Here is an 8,553-nt window from a genome sequence, read left to right on the forward strand (position 1 = left end):
CTGTTCTGCCCTGGAATTGTGTTCTACAGTCGGAGGGAGAGGAGTAACCTTGATCGACAGGTTTACTTTCTAACTCCAGTCAGAGTGGGGACTCTAGCGCCACCTTACAGCAATGAAATGGAAAAGAAAGCCACATTTTCACTAAAGGCGAGTGTAGCGTGTACTTTTTCAATCTTACAAAGCAGTTTGTGTTAAAAAAGATAGAAAAGTAGAATGAAAAAGTAAAAAAAAAAGAAAAAAAGAAAAGCTTAATCTAGGGGGGAACCCCTCAATATTTGGTATACATTCTTCAAGAAAGTACACAATGGTATCACAAAATTGGGGTCATACTGTATATGCAATTCCCTGACCCAATTTTTATACTTAATGCTTTATTTTGAGTGTTTTCTCAGTTCTTCAAGTATTTAATGGCTATAACTTGACTGCACTCTTCACCTTCCTCTTCCTTTTTCTCAAATGTTTCTCCTGGCCCCTTTTACTGCCACAACTGTCTCCTTTATATCCCTCTTGGGGGCATCAGGCTTCCTCTTTTCCAGTCATGCCTGTATTTTGGGGAGATTTTTAAATAATGCAGGCACCTTTAAGTACTCAGAGACTTTGTTGCCCTGTACATACTCTGCTCCATTTATAAATTAGTGCCTCATATATAAATTGAATTGGAATTAGGAAACAATGGGCAGACTGACCCCTAGTTCCATATATTGGGAATGTATTTGAGAACTAATATGAGGAATCTTACCAGAAAAAATGTCCATAATCATCACAAACTGTATTCTGTAATCTTCCAGCCAAGTCATAAATTAATTCTTGATAGGGAGGTTAGCCTTGTGGGGATTAAAAAATCATGACTATGGGGTGCCGGGGTGGCTCCGTTGGTTGAATGTCTGACTTGGGCTCAGGTCATGATCTCTCGGTTTGTGGGTTGGAGTCCTGCTTTGGACACTGTGCTGACAGCCTGGAGCCTGCTTTGGATTCTGTGTCTTCACTGTCCCTCTGCCCCTCCTCTGCACACTTGTGCGCTCTCTCTCTCTGTCTCTCAAAAATAAACATTAAAAAAAATCATGAGTATGGGCCACCTGGTTCAGTCAGTTAAGTATCCAACTTTGGCTCACCTTTGGTGAGTTTGAGCACCCTCATTGGGCTTTCTGCTGTTAGCACAGAGCCTGCTTGGGATCCTCTGTTTCTCTCTCTCTCTCTCTCTCTCTCTCTCTCTCTCTCTCTGCCCCTCCTCTCACACGTGCTCTCTGTCATGAATAAGTAAACATTAAAAAAAAAAATCATGATTATGGAAAATGCCCCCACAACTGTAGGAACATACTCCTCTGAAAATTGCTTTTTCCCACCTGTATACAGAAGGCAGTTTCCTTTATGTGTGGGAAGTTTATTATTACTAGTTTTTGGGAAATTGTGGGTCTGTTTTCATCTTCTGTCCTTCACTTAAGACACCTGCAACTTTATTCTCTTCAGCTATGACTGGCATATATTTATATCAGTTGGCATTTTCTAATCTTGGGAAGTTTTGTGTGTTTGTTTGTTTGTTTTTTAAACCAAGGTAACTTTAGTTTCTACCTTGACCTTAATCTATGTTAAGAAATGGGTCTAGAATGAATGAATGACTAGCCACATTTAGTGGTAATGTAAGAAGAGCTCCAGTTTAGTTATTTTTGTGTTTTAAAAAATGAAGATACCTGGCTTTAGGTTTGATTTGATTATTTAAATAACCAAAGAGTTTATAAAAAATTTTTGAAATCACTTTTTGAAGAATAAAGCAGGCACTGAAAAGGGAAACGTGTCATTCCCCTTACCACCCATCTCAGAGTTCACTCATCCCTTAACATACCCAGCAGAATCCAAAATTTGTCAATTTCTTTAAAATGAAAGGGAAATAATTTTGGGGTTGAAATCTTGAGCCATGATTACCTGCTGGGCATATATGAAAGTAGAAAGATAACTTTAGAAATAACTAGAGGGAATGGTTTATTTTAGAAACATTTTAAGCTGAGGCATAATGATATATATAATATATACATAATGTATATTATGTTATAATTATATTAGGCATGTTATTATATAATACAGTATATATTGTATTATTGCCTTTTAACTTCCCTGGCAAAGGTAGAGGTGTGTTGTGGTTTCTATTAGGTTCAGTAAAATAGGTAAAATTATTCTCAGACTGAGGCTTTAAGTATTATAAATTACATTATAGAGGTCATCTGTTAGAGCCATATTACCAGGCTTAGCTCAAGGAAAGAAAATTATTTTATAGTAATTAGGAATTTGGAACCATGGTACCCAGGCTGAGAGCACTGGATAAAAAGAACTGGAAGAGAATTAATTCAGCTAAAGAGAATTAATTCTGAGAAGATGCTTAGGATAAGCAGCCTCTGGCTATCCCAATTTAAGCTTTATGCATTAGGGGCAAAGTATATGTGTTTTACCTGAATTCATTACTAAACATGATTGGTTAAAGAATAGATATAATGCCACATCTGTCAAACATGGAATAAAGGTATGCTTTTTCTGGGGGGCCTTCCCATATACAAAGGTGCAATTTTCACTTTATGATGCTAGCTGGGTTATGAGAAGAAATTGTAACATAAAGAGGCGGTTCTAGAAATAATATTGATACAGGATTAAATGGAAAAAACCATGCAATATATTGCAAATATAAAGAAACCATATGTAGAGAAAACTGCACAAAAAATTATATCATAATAATGTGAGAAGGGAAGTTAAGATTGAAAAGGAAAGTTAAGGTTAATAGTAACTTTCACCCTGAGGCCAACACAGTCCCTTTTCTTCTATACCATTGGGTTTCTGTACATGCATTTTAAGAGAGTTGTTTGGATCTGGGTTACATAATCCATTGTTCTTTGCTCCAGAACATTATGTTGCATCTTTGGAGATTTCCTCTCAGCTTCTCCATAAAAAGAATTGTTCTTAAAAACTTTACTGCATGGAGCCATGCTTCAGCTAGTGCAATTTTTCCATATTAACCTTGCTGATAAGCAGAGCCTACATTGAACATAAGTTTAATGCAAATTGGGAAGAAAAGGAAATAATAATGAGGCTTATTCAGTCTTGTATAAGTTTTGCCTGAGGAAAAGTGATGCAAATTACTATTATTATTTTTTAGGTGCTCACTCTTGTTGGGTCGCTCTCTCACTTTGTGGAAGATAGTTACCCCATCAGCATAATGAAAGTCTGATTGACCAAGGGCTAGTCAATATACAGAATTTTCTCTTTATTTATACTGTTAAGATTGAAAAACAAATTAAGTGAAAGGAGTCATATTTGTGGAATATAACATTAAAATTTTTTTAATGTTTGTTTATTTTTGAGAGAGAGGGAGAGGCAGAGTGTGAGCGGGGGGAGGGGCAGAGAGAGAGAGAGGGAGACACAGTACTCCATGCAGCTCCAGGCTTTGAGCTGTTAGCACAGAGCCTGACGGGCTTGAACCCCCAAACCGTGAGATCATGACCTGAGCTGAAGTCGGATGCATAATTGACTGAGCCACCCCGGTGCCCCAATCAGTCTTTTTAAACCTTTTTTGCTTGACAACAATTATGAGTAACTTTTTCCTCCACTCAACAACCATTTATCTGATTCTCTGACACCAACTGGTTGTACTACAAGTCAATTCAGTAGTGACACTACCATAGTTAGGTGCAGACCCCACATGTCAAGGGCTCAGTTTCATAAGACTGCCCCACTTCAAATGACAGTCACAAGTCCCAGGTTGCCACCTATAATTATGACCACTCTGCTATATATTTGGGGTTCCTACAACTCAAAAACTCAAAAAACACTTTACTTACTGATTTATTATAAAAATGCATAGGGCAAGATATAAGTGGGGCACATGGAGCTTGCATGTCACCCTCTGAGCACCTTGATGTGTTCACTAACCCAGATGCTTTCTGAATCTTATCATTAGGAGTTTTCATGGAGGTTTCATTGTTTGATTAAATCATTACCTCTTGGTGATGAACTCAATCTCTAGCCCTTCTCCACTCCCTAGAGGTTAAGGAGTGGGGCTGAAAATTCCAGTCCTCTAATCTTGCCCTGGTCTTTCTGGTGACCGGCACCCCTCCTGAAACTATCTAGCAGCCCACCAAGAGTGGCCTCAATTGAAGAAAAGATGCTCCTATTACCCAGGAAATTCCAAGGGACATAGGAGCTTTGTGTCAGGAACCAGGGATAAAGAACAAATATTAGAACAGAAGATGATCTTATCCCTACCATGCAGGAAATTACAGAGGTTTTAGGAGCTCTGTTTAAGGAACTGTGGGCAAAGACCAAATATATGTTTACTTTTTTAATCACATTCTCCCCTTATAATTTTTTATCATAGGAGAAATATTGTCCTTCCTTCTCACCCATCACGTGTTAATTATATTTAAGTATCTGGCATATCCCCATAGAGCTTCTTCACTAAGAAATATTTTCCTGAAAATTACAATAAAAGGAGTGGAAAAGAGAAACTTCCTCATAAAGATTATGTTATTTTTTTTCTTTCCTTATAATCTTGGCACATGCTGTTTTGTGTAGGGTATGGTAATGTCCACAAAAGTCTTGTGATTTGATATAAATATCATAAGTTACAAGGGATAATTATAAAAAGAACTGGTCTAACACTAAAATAGGCATTTAACGTACTTCATTAACTCGTTGAATTCTCATAACAATTTTGTGAGTTAGGAACTATTATTTTTATTTTAAAGTCAAGAAATTTGAGTTGAGAATTCTGTAAATTATATAAAGTCACATAGCTAGTGGGTGGGAGAGGCAGGTCTGAACTAAGGTCATATGTACTAATAAAGACTACAAGCTGATTTTCCTTTATTATTTTTTAAATTTTTTAAACATTTATTCATTTTTGAGAGACAGAGACAGAGTGCAAGCAGAGGAGGGGCAGAGAGAGAGAGAGGGAGAGGGAGAGGGAGAGGGAGACACAGAATCTGAAGCAGGCTCCAGGTCCTGAGCTGTCAGCACAGAGCCGTATGCAGGGCTGGAACTCACAAACTGTGAGATCATGACCTAAGCAGAAGTTGGACGCTTAACCAACTGAGCCACCCAGGCGCCCCTGATTTTCCTTTGTTAACATCACTGATGTAAATCTCCCTATTCTCCGTTCTCACTGCCCCAAATGTAGTTCAGTCCATCATCAACTTGGACTAGGCTACTTTAAGTGATTTCTCTTACATTTGTTCATATGTCTCCAATCTAAGATCTGATAATATTACTTGTCAATTAAAAACCCTTCTCTGACTTCTTGTTTACTACATCTCATGGTACAAACTTCTCTCCCAATATTCATTTCATTCTCCTTACTACCTCCTCCCTTTAGGTTCTTTGCTAGCAGAACATAGGTTTTGTTTGTAGTGTGGTAACTACATGCCTACTCCAGTGGCTGGTCACAAACTGATCTAAGCCAGTGTTTCTTGATGGAGGTGTTTTGGTGTTCTGAACAGTACAAATCTCCATTGAAGGAGATTGTTTTCCGCATTTCAGTGTTTCTGGCATCTTTGTCCTCGAGGTATGAGATGCTAGTCATGCCATTGGCTTCTCTCCACCACTGTGATGATCAAAATGTCTTCACACATATTAACACATTCCCTTGGGGGTGAGGGAGAACCACAGGTCTAAGCTAATCATGGTATTCCTGCCCCCTACTCTCAGATTCCCTCCTAGCTAATTGTAGCCATGTGATCCTCTTTGGGGTTTTGAGGTCCAAGGGAAGTCAGTTGCAGGGTTTTCAGGGAGAGCTTTTTGTTTTCTTAATTGAAAGGACAGATGGAGGTATTGATGTTCCTGTCTTTCTTCTTCCTGACCTGCATGAGGGACTAGAGCAAAAGTTGTAGAGTCCATTTTGCAACAAGCCAATATGCCAAGAGTAGTGGAGTAGAAAGATTGAAGGGCCTGAATCTTAGCACACTGGCCTCTTTATCTCTTTGTAATTTATATTTTAATCTTGTACATTATGAAATGCTCACTAGGATGTTACTGTCTGTCACCAAAGTTGTTACAGTGTTATTGACTATATTCCCTTGCTGTACCTTTCATCCCCATGACTCATTCATTCCACAGCTGGAAGTTCACACCTCTTAATTCCTTTTGCCCATCTTGCCCATCTCCCCACCCCCACCCCCTTCCGGCAGCTGCTTAAATAGATTTTGAGAGGAAGAATTGTTTTACTTGGAATTATAAACTGTGTCATACTTGGTATCTAATACAGTATGTATCAGTTTAGAACAAATTAAAACATTGGATAATTCTTGCTTGAGGATATACCATTCCTTTAGACTCACATTTCTGGCTCATTGTGTCCTTTCAGTTGTGACATCATTTTAAGGGACTATAATGTTCATGTCTGTAGTTAAACATGTCACCCTCTCAGTAACTTGGCTCCAGATAACTTCACTTCCATTCTGTTTCTTCACCCTTTTCTATGGCTACACCCTGGACTTTGTCATAACCTAATACTTCTTCCTTAGAAATAATCAGCCATCCTTCCTATTTTTGCATTAGTCCTATTTCACTAGTCTTTTCTTTCTTTTTTCTCTTTTCTATCTTTCTATCTTTCTTTTTGCATATAGGGATCTTTAGTCCTTGACTCATCAGCATTCTTTATTGGTCACTTCCTATCTTTCTGTCTTATCTAGTTTAATTTCTATGGTTCATCATTTTAACCACCCTTAAGCAGTTCCTTAAACTTCCTTACATTTTACATATCTTGGCAATCTTTTTATGTTATTTCTTTAGTTCTACCCAGACATTCTTTAAAAACTTGTCCACTCTCCTTTGACTCCAGCTATTTATCCCCTCCCCCAACCATTCCTTTCTTAACAGATAAACATATATTCTGCCACAAAGAAAACTATACTGTACCCTTCTTTTACTCATTCCCTCCTGTTATAATTCAGAAAGGATCCTTTCTTTTGTTTAAGTATAATCTCTGCACATGAGCTCTGGATCTCGTATGCTGCCATCTTCTCAGGAACCTTGCTCTATAAATTATTTCCTTTCTCCTGATATGTTGTATTAGAATTTAAACATGGCATAAGTTGCTCCCAAATTTTAAATATACTTATATATCTCTCATCCCTTTCTGGATCCCTTTGCTGTCTTTCTGCTACCTTTCAGTCATACCTTTGGAAAGACTTGCCTACGCTTTTTGTTTCCACTCTAACCTATTACTTCCTCAACTAGTTGTATTCCTTCACTCTGCTGGTTCCTTAGCTTGACTGAAACGCCTCTCCAAAGTCACTAGTAACCTTGTGAAAGCCAAGAGGCATGCCTCAATCCTTATGTTATTTGGCCTCTTTCTTGTATTTGACACTTTTTATCCTGACACACTTTCTTCCTTTGACCTCCATGATATTTTATGCAGAAGTTTCCCTTGCTTTTCTGGGTGTTCTTTCCTATTTGTATTTGCAGGATTCCTTGAGGAGTGGCTCCGACAGCCTTCTCGTTTCATTCTGTAGTTCTTTTACTAGATCATCTGTTCCCATGACTTAAAATACAGACCAGATGCTGATGATTCCCAAGTGGTTGATTCCTTCTCAACAATCAGTTTTTAACTCCAAACCAATAGATCCAATTGCCTATCAGATGTTTTCACTTGGCTATCATACAGGTATTTCAAAACAACACATCATTTCTTCCCACAAGCTTGCTTATCCTTTGTTATTTCCAATCTCATTAAATGGTATCATCTAGTTATTCAAAGGAGAAACTTGAAAAACACCTTTGACTTCTCTTTTCCCCTTATTTTTCATATCTAAACATAATTGGATCCTGTTTGTTCCACCTTCTAAATATTTCTCTGATCTGCCAACTTTTCTCTATTCCTGTTGCTATTTTCCTAGTTGAAGTTGACATTTAGCTGTCATCTGGATAAATGCAAGAGCTTTCTATTTCATCTTCAAGCCTTAATCTTTCCTTTTTTAAAATCTATTCAAATGCACTTATTATTATTCACCTGGTTAAAATCCCTCAGGAACTTCTAGTTGCTCTTCTGGCCTAAACTTTTAGGATGGCTTTTAAGGTTCTACTTCTTTATACTTGTCACTAACCATTTAACCTTTTTTATTCTAAGCACTAGACATATTAAAGTTCTCTCCATTCAGGGGCGCCTGGGTGGCTCAGTCAGTTAGGCGTCCGACTTCAGCTCGGATCATGATCTCACGGTTGGTGGGTTCAAGCCCCGTGTCGGGCTCTGCACTGACAGCTCAGAGACTGATGTCTGCTTTGATTCTGTGTCTCCCTCTCTCTCCACCCCTCCCCCCACTCACTCTCTGCCTCTTGAAAATAAATAGATGTTAAAATTTTTTTTTAAGTTCTTTTCACTCATTTTTCATTGTCATATTCTCTCACAATTTGGCAGTGTTCTTTTCTTCCTATTTTAATTTGTTTAACTCTCACTCATTTTCTAGATTTCATCTTAGATATCATTTTCTTTAGAAGGTCTGTTCCCAGGGTCCTAGGGCCCCCTGCATCTATGATGTCATGACATTTATAACAGTGTGTGTGTGTGTGTGTGTGTGT

This window comes from Panthera leo, chromosome B1 (assembly GCF_018350215.1).
Source record: "Panthera leo isolate Ple1 chromosome B1, P.leo_Ple1_pat1.1, whole genome shotgun sequence".
Classification (NCBI taxonomy): Eukaryota; Metazoa; Chordata; class Mammalia; order Carnivora; family Felidae; genus Panthera; species Panthera leo.